The sequence below is a fragment of the Lissotriton vulgaris genome, chromosome 4_1, assembly GCF_964263255.1.
Source record: "Lissotriton vulgaris chromosome 4_1, aLisVul1.2, whole genome shotgun sequence".
Lineage (NCBI taxonomy): Eukaryota > Metazoa > Chordata > Amphibia > Caudata > Salamandridae > Lissotriton > Lissotriton vulgaris.
Window position 1 is genome coordinate 2,090,384,499 of NC_141691.1, and position 23,276 is coordinate 2,090,407,774.

Consider the following 23,276-nt stretch of genomic DNA (forward strand, 5'->3'; position numbering starts at 1 on the left):
CCTTTACCAGAGTGGCCTGTTTTGGCTTCACTGGTGTATGGCTGAGTTACTGTGTTATGGGAGTTATTGGTTTATGGCGGGATTTTCTGCAGAAGTGTCGCTCTAGCAAGGTTTGCCTTGTTTTATTGGCTAGTTTGAATTGCCGGAGTGGTGTGGCTCACTGGTTAGAGGCGGCATACCAGGAAGCAGAGAACGGCCCGGGACCAGTGTTCAATCCCCGATGCGGCAGGTGCCGGGTCATGGACCAGGGTCAGCGGACTCGATAATTATCGCCTCGGTGCCTACTCTAACCAGGGATCACACTCGGCAACTCTGGGCCTCATCACTAGAACGGCCCCCCAGAGACGCCGGGGATGATGGGTTTAACCTTGGAGATACCCAGAAGGGACCATTTCACAGGGAAAGCCAGGACGGGTTCCCCAGCAGTCTTCAGCGCCAGGACGCTCCCGGGCAACAGTGCGCTTTACAGTCCCACACATTTACATTTACATTTAAATCTCTATGGGGATCTCAAAAACCGTCCTTGGTGTCTCAGACACTTATATGATGCATCAGAATCATTCCTGGTTGTCTCATTATCGGATATCTGCTGTGTGCACCCTGTGGCCTGCACCTCCAGATGCAGGTCACAGGGTGACTCAGTCACATCCCTCTGGATGTCTCAGAAAAATTCTCTCTGGGTGCCGGTCTCAGTTCTATGGGTGTCTCAGGCACCGGCATTAGCAGGTCACAGGTAAAAGCTGCCCTCTGAATGTCTTCTAGATTGAGCTTCTAGGGCAGAGGTCTTCAAACTTTTGACAGGCAAGCCCCCACATCGAAACCTTTTTACAAGTCGAGCCCCCCCAACGCCACCACCACCTGATAAAAATGTTCTGGTAGCTGGTACTCTGCATCATTGATGGCCATTCCCTCTTACAGAGCCCAGGTTGTATAGGGCAAATAATATTAAATAAAGTAAGAGTGTTTAGTAATTCTTGCTTCTGCCATCCTTAGGTTTTGCTCCACTTCCAGTCTTGAGCAGTGCCTGGAAACAGGAGTGCTCACAAAATGCTGTAATATTTTTTTCTTCAGTTTTATAGAGCGCGAACATGACCCAAAGTTATAGGAGCGCTTTACAGGAGCATCTTTTACATTACACAAGCACACATTCTTTTTTGTAAGCACAGGGAGATTTAGTGATTTGCCCAGAATCACAGGATGTTGAGCCGACATCAAGAATTTAACCTGGTTTCCCAGCTCTACAGTCATCAGCTCTGGCTGTTGTGCCACATCCTTGCCCCTAAACAAGATATCAGAAAAAGAAGTTCCACAAAATATGCTTTCTGACACAATTAAAAAATCCATGATTATGTGGAGTATGGCCAGGTGTCGCCATGTCAGTAGGAGGCCAGCCGCAGTTTTCCAAGAAGGCCTTGGGGACATTTACATCATACGCATGTGATATAAGTGATTCAAGAGGATATATACATCTTTATTCTCTAGCAGCATCAAGAGTCAATTTGTTGGCAGAGTTGGCTTATAAAGAAGATCGCCTTCCAAAGCTTCAGAAATAGCTGCACAAGAAAACATTTAAATTTGGTCTACAAAAGATGCGAGGACAGATGGTAGGCATACTTGACAATATTTGCTATATTAGGTTTGTGGACTCAGCTCTAGGGGCTGGAACATGTTGAACAAGCATCAGTGACTTTAATCAAGGTCTAATTCCTTTTCATAAGTCACTGGTAAATTAAGTGATTTTGCCCAGGATCACAAGATGTTGAGCCGATACCAGGACTCGAACCCGGGTCCCCAGAACCAAAGTCAGCACCTATGGCATTAATGCCAAATTTGCTCCTCCTTGAAACATCCAACGTTCCCACTAGTATTGGGATGAAGGGGAAAGGACCGAGGCTTTCAAAAAATAATACAAAAAGCTCTTCACTCTTACCTGCCAGAGATTGGAATCCTCAGGAAGGATACAACCATTGTAAACTCCTTGCATTGAAACGAACTTCCGACGTGGGAAGCAACATGGGGTTCAACTAGTCCTGAATTTTGAGAGGGGCTAAGGCTCCCAGCCAGGGCTAACCCTAACACTGATCGCTTCAGCACATGTTACAGCAGAAGGGACCGCTTCCGGTTTTAGACGTCACATGGATTGAGGAGAGCTCCAGTGGGCACTCTCCCCTGTGAGCTGTCCAGTTTCAATCTCATCCCTCCCTGCAAGTTCAACAGCAGCTTGGGCTGTGGGGTTTGATTGCATTGCTGAACACTGATAATCCGTAGTCCTCCATTGTCACTCACATCCAAACAGACATGGCTGAAGAGCATGGGTACTGAGGCAAGACACAACAGTAAGATATGCTATGGGCACGGATTTTAGCATCTGTGAATTGACAGTATCTGAATCGGTGGCGGCAGCCATGTCAAAGTCCTTAAACATACAGGACCGCCTGTCTGACCAGTTTCGACCTGCAAAGGGTCGCAGTTCGGACACACCCTGTGGGATCAGGTGGGTCCCCAAAGTGTTATGTTATTGCGTATTTGTATTTGTAAAGCGCGCCGCTAGTCAATAAAGTGTGGATCAGTGTTAAGAGAAATCCGGAATAAAGGCATACTCTGTTGACAAGTTGCAGTTGCGAAGACCAGAGGGATGAGGTAGCTGCTGGACCCAGTGGTGTATTTTGACCAGAGAAGGGTGCCACCCATAAAGGGGCTTCTGACTACGACCTGGAGATACAATTTCCTTCACATCAGGTGCGCAACGCCCATAGGGCTCAAAGGGCTTCAGCGCTCTCAACCCCCTGCCCCACCAAACCCACCCATCGTGTGTGTCAGCCCGGGCTGAACAGAATTCTGGTGGAAAACCACCAGAGTGCTGGATGCAGAGCGTGGATTAATGTATTTATATTTCACATTCTTTTTTTCTGAAAACCTTTATTGTAACATTCAGAAAGTACAAGTATGGGCCTACAACCGCAGGGGCCGGCCGCTAGTCATAATTGGAACCAAGCATATCACGGCATAACACAGCTCATCAGCCGACAACCCTGAGGTCCGGCAGCGATTCAGGATTAAACTTGTATTGGAACGCATGAATAGGTCACAGGATATATTAAAGGTTTCATTTTATATTATCTAAATAGTCGGATCAGGTGCCATACAATCAAATAAAAGGAGACAGGGCACAGGCCAAGAAACAGGATATACGTCTAGAAACAACCATATGAGGAACCCTAGCGCCAATGCTTATGGATTGAAGTAAACAACAATACAGTATACAGTTTCGTAAGCGCCGGTTCCCAGAACCTGCCCACCAGGAAGTTGATTAACGTATGAAGCATGAGCACAAAATTCCAGAATACAGTATAATCAGAATAAAACACAGACGATACTGACCCGAAAGGAAAGAAAGGGGAGGGAGAGAAAGGCCATAGAAAATAAAAAAGGGCAAAATAAACACCCCCCCTCCAACCCACCACCCTGCACCCCTGCCAATGGCTATAGCCAAACCCCACTAGCAGTGTGCCTGTCGCCCTAAGTAACTAAAACCCTAAAAGAAGGGAAAAGAAGAATAAGAGTGGAGGAGGGCCTATTTGTACGTGCTCCCAGCCCCTTAGTCCCCCCGCCAGAAATAGACACTTCCTATCGCAAAGAGACGGATGTAGAGCGACCCTTATAAAAGAAATTAGGGGGCACCGTGATACACCGCCCAACCTCCTAAATCAAACCATTGCAGATCGAACCGTCATAATACCATTCCAAACCGTCCCGAGTTGGTTGATCTTAAGCCTGACCCTTCCGAGCCAGCACACAAACCCTCCCCAGCGAGACCCAAAGGCATACAAACGAGTCATAGAGGAGAGGGAAGTCATTGAGAGTCAATCCGTTACCACTTGCAACAAGTAAGTCCACGAGAGCTTCAGGCATAGGAAGTCTCCCTCTCCCAACTAGACAGTCCCGATGTTTCTTGCCCCGGGGTCGTAACATCTCCAAAAAGGGGGGAGACGACCACAAGATGAAAGAAGAGTCTACAACACAAGTCTCTTGGGGTAGGACACCAGTCAATACCTCCAAAGTCAATAATGGTGGAAGGTGCAGTAGCGCACTCACGACCTCTGGGACACCATCTTCCAGGGCTTCATCCGATGGTTCCAATACTCGCTTCCCCACGGGGTCCTCGCAGTGAGTCAAAATGGCCGTGGTTTGAATTGCTACAGATTGCTGTTCCAATAGTGGGGCAGGGTCCGGTACAATAAGTAGCATCCCAGATAGGCTTGCATCCATTTTAGTCATTGAGACAGTCACTTGTGAGTGAAACGCCCAGAGTTCTGCCAACAGTGACCTCAGCGATGGCTCAGACACATTTCGATCCATAGTCTCTCGCCCGAGACCAGCCACAATCACCTCCCCGGGTGAATTGGTGTGTCCGGGGGGGACAGACGGTATCACGAGAGGGCACGCGTGGATGGTGACCCGTCGTTCTCCACAGCCACGATCACCCGGCTTAACGCCGCGGGTCAGGGCTCCGACCCGCCGAACCCCGGAGGGAGCCAGCACTGGGTCCACGGGACGGGAACCCCCACCCACCGTCAGTAGCAAGCAGATCACCTCTCCATCAATGCTGAGCAAAGACAACAATCGCTGCCAATTTCGGGCGCAAAAGAAGCCTCCACTACGATCAACCGGATCCTGCCTGGGCCTCTCAGCCGTTGTTGTTGCACTACCACCCGTCCATGCAGATACTCGAGGCCCCGGCTTCACCGCTGGAGTAGGCCACAATCTTCAACTCGGTGTAACTCCGTGAAACCGGCTGATAAAAATACCCGGATTTTACCATCGGAGTGAGGAACAGTTCATGCCCGCAGGGGCTGGGCGTAAAATCAGGATATTATGCAGGATCTTGCGGCGGGATATGGAGGTCGGCGGAGCCAGGAGCCTAAGCAGCCATCTTGTTTGCCGTCGTCCAGACCAGTTCCATATTTCACATTCTTAATCAACAAGGAAATCACCAGTGCTAATCAACTCAATTTAAACCTCACATTTATCTGAAAGTACTTATTCCAGCATCACATAAATGTGTTGTTGTTGTTCATTTAAATAAAAATTATCAACATGTGCAAAATAAGATCATTGCATTTAACTAAATGGTGTACAAAATCTAAAACTTCAACAAATAATATGGCTTCAGTGGTGTTCCGAAGTTACATAGTCATGCCCAATCCATTTTGGGATTAAACTCAAATCCTTCTTCAGGGGACACTGTAGGAATAAAGAAACATACATAAACATACCATATATAGAATGCTGATATCATTTGAATTCTTTAAGATGGAGCGTTTAACATGTCCAGGAGTGCTAGCACAGACCCTGTATGTATTTAACCCAAGGCAATACCAAGAAAGTAGAGCTGTGATTTTGTGCACCATGCCCGAATTTGTGAAAAGCAGCGAGCAAGCCCTCTAACTAAAACCCTGTGAACAAGTAACTCAGAAGCCACTGAGACTGCATGCGAACCTGAACAAAACCTGCGTGCACCTCACTTAACAACTTACTGGAGGGCTGTAACAAATGGTGAAACTGAAGTAAAAAATATAGGCGGCACAACTACAGGAAAAAATTAATCTGTGGAAAAAATATGAAATCCGTGTGTGTGTGTCAGCGTTGCCACCTTATTTCAGTTGTGGATTAAAAAGAACCTGAAAAAATGGTTTACGAGTGGAGCAGTGAAGGCAATGTCAAACTGCTGGGGACAGCTTGATGTAACAACCAAATTCTGACCTATACGGTGAAAAAACTAAAAAAATAGCGATGTGTGGGTTTAAAACATGCTGAAGTACATTGCATGTCATGCACAAAAATTACCTGAAACCGAGCCCGTTCTTCAAGGCACTGTAATTCGATGTCGACCTTACACCACAGTGAAAGAATCGCAACTCCCGGCTCTACTCTTTTCTCACTTGCCAGGCTCCATAGGCAACACTGATGGTGTAACTCCCAAGTCCTGGCTGAGACAGCTAGACAGTTTTGGAGCTGCCAGCACACCCGAGTACTTCACAGGTCTTTAAAAGACCATTTACGCGTTAATGAGACTTTGTTTTCATCCCCTTCCTAGAGCCCCTGAATCTCCACTTTTCCTATTGCTGGGGGAATTAGCCCCCCTCCCACTCCCCACCACCTCTGAAATCGTTGCGCCCCTGGCCTTTAAAGAACTGTGATCCCAGACACTCTCAGCCGAGCCCCCACCAGCTGGGGCTGCTGCAGCCCGGGCTGAGAGAGACGACTGGCGCCTGAAAGCAATAATAGAAGGTAAATGCGCGCCCCCCCCTCCCCCCTTGGAGGGATGCTGCACCCCCCCCCAGAGGAGCGCCCCACTGTTTGAGGACCTATGTTCTAGGGTGTCTCAGACAGAAGTTCTTGGGTCTGTCAGTCCGAATCGCCGCATGCTTTGGGCATAGTTAAGAGGATGCCCCAGTCTCAGGCATCCTCAGTGTGGCTACCCCAGACGAGAATTCTACCTGGAAGCCATCAGCACTGGGATGCCTGGTTAGGTTGCCTCCCAGTGGTGAGGTGAGAGCTCATAAAATGGGTCTGTGCGGTTTGCCTAATGCTGTTGTGGCCACACCATCCCCCCTGTTTTCTAAGGTGCACCACAGGGTGGCACAACAAACTACTTTTAATATGGTGCTTGCCAAATATACTTGAAGGCCACTTTGTGGCAGTCAAATGGGGACGACTTGTACAACAGATAAATAGGCTGGCTCTTTTCAATACTTGGGGTCACGTAAAAAGGATGATTGGTTGAATATAGAGATGTCCCTGACAACTATTCTTCGACTTGAAATTTGTGCATGTCCAGCTGGATTAAATTGAGTGGGGCGAGTAGCCCACCAGCGGATGAGTATCGTTGTCAGCTCGGTTGGCTCGTGGTGCAGGGGTTGCATGGCCTGCCCGCATGATCAAGTGACTTCTTTGCGGGTTCAGCCTTACATGCCACACTGGGTCTGGATTGTCCAACTAGGGTGATGCATTGGGATCGGACAGACAAGCGATGACGGTTGGGTTTTCGATACCATGCAACCCCATAATCTCAGCATGGGTTAGTAATCAGGCCTAGGAGTGGCAGTGTGACTCTCAGTTGACAGAGAATGTTAGTTGTTGGCAAGCCTTTCTGAGGTTTGTGGCAAGCTCACACATCGTGATTCCACTCTCCTAGGGCAACATCGTTAACATCAGCCGGCCTGACTTGATCCTTAATGTAGATAACTTGGTACCATCACTGTGGGCAGCTAGGGGGAATCTTGTGCTTGCTGTAGGTGTAATGTTACATTGATTATAATATAGGGAATAATGACAGAAGGGGCAGAACTATGCAGCCCTGAATCATCAGGCCACCGGGTGGCACGACAAACTACTTTTAATATTGTGAATGCCAAATATACTTTAAAGCCACATTGTGGCAGTCAAATGGGGATGACATGCACAACAGACAAATAGGCTGGCACATTTATATAATCCAGAAGTGTGATGCAAGCAACAATTTCCACACAGGCAAAGCAATGCCAAGCTCTTACATGCAGAGGCACAATAGACAAACATACGCTGAAACCAGATTTGACTCCATAGTCTATCAATAAGACTGCCTATGTATAAGTCTGGTCAATTCAGTCGAGCAGGCGTATTCCATAAACAAAAGCAGGTTACGTGTTGCACAGTCATCGCTGTTTATACCACACCACAGAGGGTTGATTCAGTTAACCTAGAAAGTACTTGCCTACAGCTAGGCGGGTTGTGGTAGTTGTCATCTAACATGTGCAGTGGTTCCATGGGTTTGATGTAAATGCTGGGTTAGAGCACAACAAGGCAACAAGGTAGTAAAAGATTGGCATTGCAAATATTCGAGAAAGGGCAGGGAACTGTACACAGGGTTCCTCTCCCGTACCCACCCATGTTGCTGGTTCCTTGATATTCATTAGCAAAGTTTAGAATTGGACTATTACGCCAGGGTGGGGACATCAGCTTGACGGTGAGGGGCAAGCAACCATTAGGGTCAAGAAATAAGCTGAATGCTGGGGGTGCAGGGAGTATGGATTCACTACAAATCACTACTGAGAAGAAGCAATGTGGGTATCCCAGCTAGCAGACCAAGTTTGGTACCCGAGCTTGAGAGGTGGCAATTGGACAACAAGAAGCTTCCTTGAATGTATCCTGGCAATATCTGTATCAGAATTCAGGGGCTGGGCAAACCATGCCAGGGTGGGTGCATCAATACGGGAGCACAGCAGCCAACCAGAGCCCGCAGTTAGAATGGGATTGGATGTTGTACATCCTGTCTTCCTGTTCTCAGCATCCAGAAGCTGTTCAATTGCTGGTCTGCATCCTGGTATACAAGAACAGAAGTTTTACATTGGGCTACTCACACTAGGGTGGGAACATCAGCAGGATGACTCAGGAGCTAAAAGTTGCGGTCAGAAGCAAGGCTGACATGAAGCAGAATACTGTAAGGATGAGTGTGGCCACTCGCAGAGTCAGCTCAATCGCCAAGGACTTACTGTTTTCCACCAGCTGCCGTTTTCCGCTACTGGAGTAGCACTTCTCATCATCAGAAGCCCCACAGCGCGACTGGGAGAGGGAGCCGCAGAGGAGGACGAGGCGCTGGCCCCAGGACTGCGAGGACCAGCATTCACCATCTACAGCTGGTCCTCTTCCTGCGTGAGCCGCGCCCCCTTCCAGTGCCCCGCCCCCAACGAAGCGCGATAACTTCTCGCGACACCCGCTGCGCGGGTGCCACTCGCAGAGTCAGCTCAATCGCCAAGGACTTACTGTTTTCCACCAGCTGCCGTTTTCCGCTACTGGAGTAGCACTTCTCATCATCAGAAGCCCCACAGCGCGACTGGGAGAGGGAGCCGCAGAGGAGGACGAGGCGCTGGCCCCAGGACTGCGAGGACCAGCATTCACCATCTACAGCTGGTCCTCTTCCTGCGTGAGCCGCGCCCCCTTCCAGTGCCCCGCCCCCAACGAAGCGCGATAACTTCTCGCGACACCCGCTGCGCGGGTGCCACTCGCAGAGTCAGCTCAATCGCCAAGGACTTACTGTTTTCCACCAGCTGCCGTTTTCCGCTACTGGAGTAGCACTTCTCATCATCAGAAGCCCCACAGCGCGACTGGGAGAGGGAGCCGCAGAGGAGGACGAGGCGCTGGCCCCAGGACTGCGAGGACCAGCATTCACCATCTACAGCTGGTCCTCTTCCTGCGTGAGCCGCGCCCCCTTCCAGTGCCCCGCCCCCAACGAAGCGCGATAACTTCTCGCGACACCCGCTGCGCGGGACGCGCGCGGGACGCAGCCCGGGCGAAGCCCGGGCCAAGGGCGGGCCCGTTGTTGCCCGTTAGTGCCCGATAGAGACCGGACCGGGCCATCTCTCTTACATTGACAATCCGGTAACAAACAACATGCCTCCCAAAACCAGAAGTACCTCGAAATCCAAATCGAAGTCCAAACACGCGCAGGAGGTAGCACAGGTAACAGGCCCCATTGACCTGTTTATATCGCGGGTCCATGAAACAATAAATCAAAGCATAGCCCTCATGGAAAAGAGGGTTTCATTGGACCTCATGAGCGCAAATGCCAAGCGCTCATCACTTGGCGCCATAGCGAATGCTGCTTCTCCAATCAATCTGACCTCCCAAAACAGTTCACTCCCAGTACTCCCTCTAACCACGGAATTCAATACTGTTCCTTCTGTAGTTGACCTGTCAGTTACTCACTCCGAGTTGGAATCCTCATCATTATCATCAGAAGATTTGGAAGCAACTCCTGATCTAGCTGGCTGTCATTCACAAGGAGATATCCTAATGCACGACAACCCACCCCAGCACGACGCACGGGAAAGAGCAACATCAGAAACCCGATTACCACGCAGCGAAAAAACACAAAATTCATCCGCGAACAACTCAAATTCCCCATGCGCTAATAGTATACTACATATTCCCGACTGCACTCTCCCGCATAAGCCAATATCCAACACCAATAACCAAACTGAGCAATGTAGGACCTGTAGCATTACAACCCAAGTCTTAACTACCACCAAGGACTTACTCTACCAATATCTGAAACCCATCCAGCTGAGCATAAGAAACCTTGAGGCTCAATTAACGATAATATCAGCTACTCTCTTAGACACAAATACCAGGATAGATGTAAAAGGACAGCGAAACACCACACACCCATTAAGAAAGCAAAACCAGAAACAAAGCCAGAAAGTAGCCAATCCTACAAACACAACACACACAGTACAAACGAACCCCAATCCGCCGATAATCACGCCCAAACCAATCACAAATGCACCTCACCCCCAGCAGGAGAAACCAATACAACAGAAGTCAATACAACAAAGTAAAGGGCAACAGATAGTTACTAAAAGTAAGGCTGAGTCACAAAGCACATGTCCAGCACAAAACTTAGATTCTAGTAGAATCCCCCAGGTGAAACCCGTCTCTCAGCCCACGAATTCCCTACCCCTCCAAAAAACACCAAAGATCACATCGGTAACCACCCCGAAAAAACATCCTGCAGTTAGACGCCCTGCCCATCTGCCACCTGAAGCTACTCCCTATACAATAGTTTTAACAGGAGTACCCGAGTTAGTAGACGACACCCCAGAAACTGCATGGTCACTTAAAAACAAGGCCATGCAGTGGCTTAGCATAAATAGACCTCTTGAATCCCACCTATCAGGAGGGATCATATCAGCACGTAGGGTAGCCTGGATCGGCAAAACCAAGAAATCAATACGCGGTGATTGCATTATAGTAACTTGCAAAGATCCCGCAACGGTTGATTATATATGCGCCTGGCCACAACTCGAGAAAAAAGGAGGAGTAGACGCCTGCCACCTTTCTCTGTTTTACCCCCCAATGAAACAACAATTTAACCCCCCTCCTTGGGAATGGCACCATCTACCCAAAGCCCGACGAAATCAGGACCCATGGCGTCAAACACCGTGGAATCGGCGGGACTTCCCTTGTGAGTACCCAGATAGGGGAGGACTAAGAGAAAGGTATGTTGATACCCAAGTTCCATATTGGCAGGATAGACCTTATCCCGCACACGAAGGTTGGCAGGGCTTCCCAACCCACAACCGGTATGAGTGTCTCGATATGATCGATTGACCATTCACGGTTGATCTGAATCCATCTACAGCTGCCCTTCATCACCTAGCTGACGTTTCACATTCCCTAGCCTCAAATAAGTACCAGAAAATTCCACCTGAACAGCTCGAGCTAGCAGAGTCCTCTATGACTCAACAAAACCATCTCTTAACCCCCTGTCCCTCAGAGATCTCGGCCACGAGCGCAAGATCACTAACTGAGCGATCCGTAACCACTGCAATCACAACCAGTGGCAAAACCACTCCTGCCATCTCGACAACTAACGAGGCCACTGCCGTAGGTATAGCTTTCTGGAATGTCGCAGGCTTAGCCAGCAAAATAACATGTCCTCAATGGCTGGAAACAGCACGAAGCCACCAAATCTTGTGCTTACAAGAGACCTGGCGTCTATCCCCCCTCCATCTACCGGGATACAAGACATTTTTCACCAAAGCAACGCCAAGCACAATGGGAAGACCCAAGGGTGGTCTTATGATCTACTTCTCTAACATTCTAGCAGCCACGGTAAAACTAATAAAAGAAACATCTGCCTTCCAGGTCATCCAAATTACACATCTCACCACTGCATCAAGGAATATCTACATACTCATTAACTACTACAATAACACAGGCACCCAGGACTGTTGCATAAACCTGGACGAAATGGTGGCCCATATATCCACACTGCAAAATTCGAATCCAAGTGCAATAATAAAAATCATCTGGGGAGGAGACTTTAACCAGCCAATATGCCCAAACCACAAAACCGGAACCTGTGGCCTATTATCTGTATTCGGCAATCCGGTCCCTCACTTTGCACACTCACAAAGTGGAAGTAAGATGAACGAAATTCTATTTACCCTGGACTTAGACTTCGTAAATGAGCTAGTGGACCCGGTACAGGAATTTCAACCCACCTTCCATGGGAGAGGTTGCACATCCACCATCGACTTCATCCTAGCCTCAAACACGTGTAAGAACACATTAGCAAATTACAAAGTAGGGTCGTGCCCGATCAGCGACCACTATCCTTTAAGCGTGGAGATCACAATGGGGAAAGCAGGTCCTCCCACAACGAGAATGACCTCCCTCGATCAGCAAACAATAACATTAAAGAAAAGGAACGGTTTTGCAATTAAATGGGCCAAAGTCGACCCTGAGACGACTACGCAAAGGATACTTGAAAAAACGTTCCTCTGGCAAAGGGACTGCCTGTCCGCAGAAGCTTCTCCTGAACTCATTATCGCCTCCTTCCATAACATACAAGGGGCCATAAGAGACGAACTAGTTAAATACAGGGCAAACAAACCTACATCTCAAACCAACAGATGGTTTAACTCGGACTGTACAAAAGCCCTTTCAGCATTAAAAGAAGCTCTTCGGCAGAAGCCAAGAGACGCCCAACTAATCTCATCCCGGAGGAAACTGTATAATGAAATAAGGAAAGAACGCAGGCGCCAGATCAAGAGAGACCTTTGGTGCCAATTGCACGAGAGCGCATTAAAAAAGGACAGCACCACCTTTTGGCAGACCATCAGATCACCCTTCTTGGAAAATGACACCGATCCAAACCACCTCGATGTCGCAGTGTCAGAGAATGAATGGGTCCTTCACTTCACAAAAATTTTTGGCCCGGCATTTGACATACCTCATACAGAGCATGTGGCCGAGGCAGAATCCCATCTTCTTCCAATCAACTTACGCTTTACAGTCACCGAGGTCAGAAAAGCAATTCGAGCGTCAAAAACTGGCAAGGCTCCCGGCCCGGACGGGGTACCTATGGACTTGTTCTTGCACAATAGCGACTACTGGTCATTAATAATAACCCGGGTAATGACCGCAGTCGCTCAAGTCGGTCTCCTTCCCTCTTGGTCCTCATCCATCCTTTTGCCAATATTTAAGAAAGGGGACCGAAACGACCCAGCGTGCTACCGGCCGATCTCCCTTCTGGATTCTACGGGCAAAATTGCAGGTCGACTACTTTTGGACCGCTTACAATCTTGGGCCAAGGTAAACAACATCTTCACCGATCTGCAATACGGCTTCCAGAAGGGACTCGGTACGGTGGAGCAAGCCCTAAACCTGACGCTCTTGGCTGGGAAATATGCCCACGCAAAAGAAGGGAAGATCTATCTAGTCTATGTAGACCTGAGCGCGGCTTTCGACTGTGTTCAGCACGCCAAATTGTGGGAAATCATGTCGAATCTCGGAGTAGATCCAGAGATACTGGCTTTTCTCAGGGGCCTATACACCAACGCAGAAGGCCGAGTGCGTTACGGCACTAGCGGCGACATATCGCGCCCCTTCAAAATCACGCGAGGAGTTAGGCAGGGGTGTGTATTGGCTCCCTTCCTATTCAACCTATACACCAACGGGATTGAAGAAGCAATGTTGGCAGGGAGCCAGGACCTCCCGCAAATAGCTCGCCGCCCCATACCCATCCTACTCTACGCCGACGACTCGGTCATCCTGGCCCGAACAGCCAACCAACTACAACGACAGCTGGCCAAATACGTGACGTTTATGGACTCACTGGGACTAAAAGTAAATACAAGGAAAACATTTACAATGTCCATAGGACCCAAACCAGGGAACACAAAATCTATATACATAAACAACATTAAGCTGGAAAAAACGTCAGTATATCCATATCTGGGCATACCTGTTGACGATTCAATGACCTGGCGAAAAGCCATAGAAGCCAGAAACCTGAACTTTCGTCGAGCAACATCTGCACTTTGTGCTTTCTCCAGAAAACTAGGCAAACCTGCTCCGTCAGAACTCATAACTTTATACTACGCAAAATGCCACAGCGTGGCGAGTTACGGAGCAGGCATCTGGGGTTATGGGTGCATCAAGCAACTACAGGCTACGGAGAACGCCTTCATTAAATACGTACTGGCTCTCCCCCAAAGCTCTCCGATATTAGCATCTCATCGAGAGCTAGGGATGGAATTCGTCACAGACACCATACGCTGTCAACCTCTCATCTTATGGCATCGCATATGGTGCAACCCAGAAAGCCACGTATCACGCGCCCTCATCACAGACTGTCTTAGCCTAACTCACTGGAGAAAAATTCCCTGGCTCAATTACGTTTTTAAATTTTTCCAAGATCTTAACCGTGAGCAATACTTTTCTGAGCCATCTTCGATTGAAGATATATCCAAGAAACAGCTGAAAGAACTGTGTCTAGGCCACCTGAGAGAACTTCGGAATCAAGCAGAGATAGCGAAAACACAAAATGAAAAAATCTCCAAATTGCAATCAGTGAAGCTGATACAGCCTTACCTCACGTTCTTTCTTTCGAATCACGAAAAGTTCTTAATGACTAGACTCCGGTTTGATCTCTTCTTTCGCCTGGTCTCATTTCCAGAACAGAATAACTGGTCACGGATCTTGAACTGTTGTCCTTGCGATGGGGTCTCTAAGCAGTCAACGGTCCATGTCACACTATTCTGTAAATACTATAGTGTGGCCAGGAAAAAATGGATCCTTCCCCTTCTGCGACTAAGTGGCCTTAGAAACACATATCCAGCGCTTGCCTATCTACAGTCACCGGCAAACCCGCATGAAGCCAAAATGATAGTGACTTTTTTAAAAATAGTAACAAGAATTCGATCGAAAATTGTTCTATAAGATGTAAATTTTAAAATGTAAAACCCCAGTACAAAAATGATGGTTCTTTTTTAACTGTACTTTTTATGATTATGTAAATTTTTTGATAATCGAATAAAAGTTTATGACTTGAGTGTGGACAAAGGGTCCCTGCAATTTAGCTAATAAATCCTGTTGCAATTCAGCAAGCTGGGTTGCGTCAGTTATCATCCAAAAAGTGTGCAGTGGGATCAATAGTGTCGAGACAGATGGGTTTGGAGCTCATATGCTGACAACCACCAGAACACATTTGCATTTTCAGTGAAGGTGCAGGTAAATGGGTGCACATGTTTCACTCCGGGTTACCACGATCCATAAGCAATGTCATCTGTTTGGCACACTGGTATATCTTTATCAAAAGTAGGGTTTATGGGCCACACACAAAAAAGCGCTAGTCCGTAAAAGGGGGGGGGGCATGAGTTTGTAATTCGTATAACGGTGTTGTTACCTCAATAGTGTTGAGAAATCTGGGTTGGGGCACAACTTGTATTCATATTTAAGAAGGTGTAGGTACAACTGCTCATATGTTTTATCCCATGTACTCATATTAAAAAAGCATTGGCAAACATTTTTTGCACTCTGTATACTGTTGGCAAATGCTGCCTATGGGCTAATACTCAAGTGAGGACACCAGCATGGCGACACAGCATCTGTCACAAGACTTAACCCTGTCCCCGCGTGATGACCCTCTCCAGGGGGTCCATATATCTCTTGGTGTCGCACATGGTCATCAGTTTGAACCTCCAAATGTGGACTTGCCCAAGAAAGGGGGGAAACCAAGGGCTTAGTCAACCCCCATATGGAACTGCACATAATGGTACACAGTGCACAGGGAAGTACACCACCCAGAAGCCTGATCAAGAGGAGATCGGTAGTTTTAATTTATATGGTAATATCACTGGTCAGTGCTGTACTTCCATACAACAGAGGTCAGCGGGTAGAGAGAAGGTTATTGAGTTGGTCACAGTTAACAACTGTAAACAATTATACTGAGGGTCTTGGAGGCGAACTCCACCATGTTTATCACCCAATCCTTATACCAGGGACGCCGCAACACCGTACAAGAAGGCCCTTATTGGAATGAAGGGCACCATAGGGATTGATTCCTGAAAAGTGGTTAAATTAGAGATCATTTGTCGCAACCCAGGAGAGGCCATTGAACTGCGGTTAAAACAGAGCAGTTGTTCCCAAGTTAAGTGGAGGCCATTAAACTTGCCTACGGAATGGTAATTAAGCCATTCACAACCACAAAGCATGAGGGCTTGGTACAACTCTAATTAAAAATCCAATAAAAACAGAAGGGCTTGGTGAATTAGGCATGGTCTCTTTAGTCCTATATCGCAAGGTTCACCCGATAGGGTCAGGAAACACCTGCAGAGGTAGATGTGAATTGCCCAGCCAGAAGGACTGGTAACCATGTCGGAGGTAGATGGGAATTGTCCAGGTCTGGAGAGGCCATTGCAATTTCTTGCCGGAGGGTAAACAGCGACATGCGCAAAATCATGGAACGGAGGGGTTTCTGGCTTTATCAGACACAACTCTTGCATGCCAAGACCACAGGATGTTTTGCTACGGATGGGGTCCATTTGTCTAGAATAGGCATGTACCTGTTTTGATTGGACCTGGAGAATGCCCTAGAATCAGCAGGGTGTAGGCAAGAATGCCTGCCTGGGTGGGGGGCCTTGGGGATGACGGTTGCCACACCCAGAGCTATGGCCTAGTTACAGGGTGATCCAGAGGTTGAATGGAACATAGGGGTACCCTCTTCAGGAGCATAAGAAGGATGCAAATGTCAAACCCCACTAAGAAGCCCTTCCGGCAGGACCCTGGAGGAAAGAAGGTGCACTATTAGTCCTTTGGGCGGTTGTAAACCTGAGCAACCAGGGCTTGCCAGGATACTCTCTGCCCCTCCAGGGGCGTGAGTAAATGGATGAACTGGTGGTCTATAGGTTGTAAGGGGTAAGCCCCCAAAATGGTTAGCACTGGTTAGGCCATGGTGCAATTTGGATCTTCTGGTGGGCAGGGCATCATAGGGGTTGCCTGCCTTCAGATCGCCCATAAGTTGACCCACCATGTTGGCACATTTCCTATGCAAAATAAACCTGCACGAATGTGCCTTGTGTGTTCTTTATTGAGGTATTGCTGTGTTTGCTTGTTAGGTGTGTTGCCGATATTGGCACTATGAGGCTGCCTGCGGCCCACGCAGGGGGCCCCATAGGAGGGTGTCCACCTTAGTACCACATGAGGGCTCAAACCGGACAAAGCTAGTGTTTGGACCCCCCGGGGCTCCGGCACTACCTGCGTAATTTCCGGCACTCCAGAGGCGGGGGACCAGGTAAATCTACATAGCTGCACCTTGTGCTCTTATCTCCAGGGCGCAGGGTGGCTGTATGCAGGGGTGTCTTTTGAGGTCGGATTTCACCTTACAGGGCCACTTGCCATTGGGGGGTCTCCGTGCAGAGGCTGCTGGCGACGTCGGTAGTCCTGGAGGGGTCAACCCATGGTAGACTCGGACTTTGGAGTGCTAGGGGGGCCTCGCTGGGACAGGTGGGCCACTTGAACTCGGGCGGTAGGTTATGGGTGCAGTGTTAGTTCCAGGCCTCAGGTTTCTTTGTCCTCAGCAGGCTCAGAGTCTGTTTTCGGAGGTTGTCTTGGAAAGGGCAGCTGTTCACAGGAGATGGCAGTCAGTCCTCCCAGAGGTTCTGGAGGTCGCTATCTGCAGGACAAGACGATTTTTGGTGCAGGATCGCTGGAAACTGCAGACAGGCTGGGGCCAAGTCAGTTGTTCTCTGCAGTCTCCTCTGCTGGGCATCTTCTTTTGTCCTTTTTTAGGTCTAGCCTGATCCAGCGCATGCACTGCTCTGTGAGACATTTAGTATGTGGGCTTTTAAAAAGTCCTACCAAAACCTGGTTGGCCTAGAGCGTGCGGTTACTCACACAATGACGAGCAAAGGCGCCATCTGGCTTTCCTCTCTCGTCATGGTGCGTGCACATCGCACAACATTCGCCAACCAGCCTCTTTCACTTTTGTATCTCCGTCTTGCCTGCTCGAGCTTCAATGCTCCCCCCACCACAGAGCGTGTCTCACAGCCACGCGTCTTTTTCGTGCTTGTTATTTAACTGATGGTCATGTCCTGTTGGAGCAACACTTCAGCTGAGGCATTAATCACTTGCACAAAGGCTGTGCATGAAATGGAAGACACTGTGCAATATTGCCTTTTGTCTGATACCAGTCTCCGTACCTGGGTCATTTTGCTCCGTAACGGAGACAATTTGAACTCTGGAAATTCAAACCCCGTGGCCAGTAACAAGGCATGGCATCACTCACTGTCAGCCCCTGGGCCGCAAATGGGTACCTGCGCGCCCGTGTGCGAGTGCACAGGTCTGGAGTCCTCCTGTAGTCAGACATGACTAAAGACTGCTCGGAAAATCCTGAGCAGACCTGTACTTCTCGCTCCCTCGTGGTTACCGCTGGGCCTATAGTCTGGGTAGAACTTTATTGCATGATTAAAAGAAAACCGTTGCAAATACAAAATTTAAAATATCAAGAATGCGTTAAAAGAGGGAGTAGGTTGGTCTGATAGGAGTGGGGATAACCGGTGGATTCTGCCAAAATGTTATGCCGATGGAAGATCACAGGCCATGGGCCCCTCACAGAGTTTTCTAGCTGCATGATCCATAAACCTTACTAGAGCGCAGTTTAGTTTGGTGTTCCTAGGGTCAAAGCAGGCCAAAACAGCTGCTCTACAGGTTCTGATGGTTTTTGTATTCCAGAGGTGCTTTAGAAGGGCCCGTCTTTCGATCAGCAGTCTTGGGCAGAGGCATGTGATGTGTATGATGTCTTCTTTGTGAGACCCACAAAGGCGGCATAAGTCTCGGCCGTGCTCTCTTTTCCATTTTGGCAAGTGTACCAGCAGGTTGATGACACCCAGTCTCAATTTTAAGAAACTTAGTTTCGTTCGTGCAGTGAAAGATACGGTTAAGTACTGCTGTGGGGTCAACAGGGTGTAAGATTGCAAAGTCAACCAACCATGACTTCTTTTTGCTAGACAAGCCTTATCTTCCACTATTGAAAGTTGTTTTGTGCTTATTTTCGCCAGCCGTTTGAATTCCTTCTGGCTTGCATACATGCTCCAGAGGTCATTTAGGCATAGGGTTGTTAGGCTTTTTGCCCAATAGTCATGTCCTGCTCGCCATGAGTTCGTATCAAGACTTGCCCACAGGTGGTGTCCTAAGCTTCCTTCCTTCGATGACCTCAATTTGTGGCAGCACACGAGAAATGTCATGGCTCTAGCGAGTGATTGTTGGCAAATTCCCAGTTCCAACCTAATTTGGGCCGGTGATGTTTGGGTTGGTAACTTGAACACTGATCTATAGATCTTTGTGATGATTTTGTCCAGTTGGCCACTGTCCAACCCTTTTAGGACTTCACTGCCATAGGTTAAGGTTGGAATAATTTTTGCCTGGGCGACCTGTATTGTCGGTGCAAAAGTTGGGCCTTGTAGTTTCTTTTGGATTGAACCAATTGCGAAAGCAAGTGCGGCCCCTTTCCTTTTTTGTTCCTCTAAGTAAGATTTGTATTTGTCATTATTGTTAAAAATGACTCCAAGGTACTTTTGACTTTTGGATTCTGTGATACTTTCCTTGTTCAGCGTCCAAGTCAATTCCTTTGATTTCCCTGGGCGAGCCGCCAAGATTTTGGTCTTCTTGTTGTTGATCAGGAGTTCGTTCTTCTCCGAATATTCATAGGTAGCGTCCAGGAGCCTTTGCATTCCGATCTAAGTTTTGCTGAGGAGAACCACGTCGTCAGCATATAAAAGGTTTGACAGCAGCAAGCCAGATACTTTGGGAGCATGAGAATTGACCTTATTAAGGGCTTCAGGAAGGTCGGATAGAAATAAGTTGAAAAGTGTCGGGGCCAGGACGCAACCCTGTTTTAAGCCTTTTTCCGTCGGAATTGGGCGGGATAATCGTGAGCCGTCCCCGATCTTGATCCTGACCCATGTATCCTGATGTAGGAGTTGTATCGCTCTTAGGAGGTCAGCTGGAATGTTTAGTCTGGACAGCTTCTGCCAGAGCTTAGCTCTGTTCACATTATCAAAGGCCGCTTGGAAGTCAATGAATCCCATATAGAGTGGGCAGGACCTGTACTTCGCTTGGTCAATCAGGCAGGAGAGGGTCATGAGATTGACTGAGGTGCCAGTATTCCTTGTAAAGCCAGTTTGATTTGGAGGAATTACAGAGTTGTCATCTGCCCATGCTCTGAGTGAATTGAGCAACACTCCCGCAAAGTACTTTGCTTCATTGTCGATAAGGGCGATGAGGCGGTAATTCTTTGGGGAATTTTTGTCCCCGCCTTTGAAGATTGGTGCAAGGATTGATCCCCGCCAAGAGGCCGGTATGATGTTATTCTGCATGACTGAATTAAATAAGGTGCTTAGCTTCGCAGCCCAGAATGTTGCATCTTCCTTAAACAAGGCTTGTGGGATTCCTCCTGGACCTGGGGCACCGTCCTTCCGTCCCTTTTTGATCAATTTTTCAATTTCTGCCTTCTGAATTGTTGTAAGTTCAGGGCTGCTTGCGGTCGAGAAACTACCTTTTGTTGTTTCCGTTATTTTTTTTTTAGCATCATTAAAACATTCCTTCATTGGGGGATTTAAGATGTTCGGGTCAGGTGCCCAATCAGCCCCTTTTTGAGCCGCTTTGTCTTTGGAGGGGAAGCTCTGGTACGGAGAATTTGCTTCCCTGTGGTTGAAGTGATGCTGGAGGAAATCAACCCACTCTGACTCCAGTATACATGAGGAAGCAACTTTGGGTACGCCACCAGATATGCTATTGATTGTGCGCCAAAACCTGGCGGAGTTGTTCGTTCTTATATCTTGCTGTAATTTGGCCCAGAACGAGTTCCATTGATTTCTGCGTAGCTCACTTTTGACTTTCTTAAGGTGACTGCGGGCCTCTCTCAATTTCGTTATTTTTGTAGGATCAGTTGGATCAGTTTTTAATGCCCGCCATGTCCGATTCATGGATCTTGTAGCAGATTGAATATCACGATTCGAGCTGGGTGTCAGCTTTTGCACAGTCTGGTTTCCGAGCTTTATTGATTTTGCATATTTGTCGGTGAGTTCGGTTGCAAATATTGACCAATTGGTTATTATGTCATCCGGGCACCCACTTTGGCACTCGATAATTTGTTTGGCCTCTGTTGCTACTTGTTGGAAATTACTAAAGGAGCATTTAATTCGTTTTAAGTTGATTGTGAAGCTGTCGAATTGCAATGCCCTTTCTGCGTCGTGTTGCGTGAGACTAAGCCTCAGCAGTATTTCTTGGGGAGAGTGGTCACTTTCTGTTCTGCTCCCAAGACTGTAACCTGTTGTTTGCTGGAGGAGGGAAAGGCTGACAAAGGTATAATCAATTAATGAAGTGCCTTTTTTTGATAGATAGGAGAAGCGAGGAGGCTTATCTGTGGGAAAACGCCCATTGAGGGCTCTAAGGCCCAGGTTTTCAAGGTTGCCTTGTAGGGAACGTCCCTTTGGGTTGTCCTTATGCCATCCTGCCCGGTCCTGCGATGGTATCTCCCAGATGTTGTCATGTGAATTGGTGACCTCATTTTTTTGTAGATCCGACATTAACCACATGTTGAAGTCACCTGATAGTAGTATTTCTGCATCCAGAGCCTATATTAACATGCCGGCGAATGCAAGCAAGTTCGCAGAGCGAAGCTTCAGTGAGTGCGCGCGACACAATCTCACTTTCACCCAAGCTTCCTAGTGATCGATGTTCCCTCAGAGGCTCGCTCCAGCGTCATATCCCTTTTCAATGTTTCACCAAGACACATAGTCCAGCTGCGGGTCTCGCCTTTTCCCTGAAGCTCTGATGACTCTGGGCTTTGGTTCTGAGAGGTCAGCTGCACATGTCCGCCAGGCTGTTCTCGTTTCATGCCCTGATTTCTCACCAACAGAAGCATTTTACTCAACTAGATCCGATTTATAAGGGAGACTACAAATTTTTTAGGCCGAAAAGGACACTGTTTTAGCTGTCTCCCGCCTGAAATTACATCTGTTTCAATAGAGGTTAATGGGGGAAAATCATTCTCCCGATTCTTGTTTCACAATCTTCCACTTCTCCTTTCTAAATTGTTGGCATGTATGCTTTGAGCAGGGTCAGAAAGGCTCAAGCCAGGCTACACGAGTTCATTGCTGATGAGTTAAATAAATCACTTCCAATCTCTGTGCTGGGGTTCACAGGATTCCATATGGTCGAATCCAATATTTTCTTATTAGTTCCGATTTGGCCAGTATTGGGTGTGCTCCTCTGAAACAGGCATTTGACTTCTGTGCCCTGTTTAGGCAAGCGCTGCAGCCTCATTTGAAGTGACCACAGTTCAGGGAGTGTTAAAGCTGGATGTACCATGTTACAACGCATACCATTACAACTACCTACTGTTACAACGTGACCATTACAACGCATACCATTACAACGCATAGCGCTTAGAGGTGCTGGATAGTGGTAAGTAGAATTTACTATTCCAACTCCAGTCCCCGTGGACACTAGGGAAGGTGTTGGATAGTAAATTATACTTATTCCCTATCCTAGAGCGCCCCCCAGTGCAATGCGTTGTAATGGTATGCGTTGTAAAAGTTGCGTTGTAACAGTAGGTAGTTGTAAAAGTTGCGTTGTAACAGGTGTATACCGTTAAAGCTGGAAGAACTATGTGGGAGGCATTGGGGGTGGGGCAGGCAGTGCTAATCAGCGGCTCTTCCATTGCCCTAGTCAGCAATGCGGACAGACTGGCGAAAAACCATTTTATCATGTTTATTTATTGCGTATAAAATGATTTGACGTGTCTAAGGACCATGTCTAAGGACCTATTGCCTATGTTACATGAATTACAGACAGAAGTACAACCGGGATCTGACAAATTAAACTGCTTTTACGCAGGGCATTTACATTTCAAATGCCACATAGTCTCAACAAATCTACAAATCAAGAAGAATTAGTGCCTGGCACGTCATGAAGAAATACAACGTCAAAGAAAGAAAACAATGACAGAGTATAATGTTTTGCAAAGCAGTGTGAAAGAAAGTCGAACAATTCCCACAGATGACACTTGTTTGCATTTAAAGGGAATATCTCCAGCCTCAATGCCCAACAAAGCCTTGGCGGCTTCACTGAGCCGCGAAGAGATGCCCTCTTGAAGTCAAAGGAATATGGCAGTGAAATGCTGATGTGAGGTGACAAATGACCGATGTCGCTTTGTCCCATGCCGAGATCTCTTGCTTTTATAGTATTAGCCGCCTAGTCCTGGGTTTCTGGTAGGAAATGATAACGGCCGCCTGCGGGTGAGTCTCACATTTCACGGTCTGTAAGAATGCAAACGCCAAGTGAATATGTAACCTTTATTTATTAACACAAGTACACTCAAACCCCAATTGCAGAGTCTAACAGTGTTCTTTTAAAAGTGCACAATACGCCTAGCTCTGAATGCA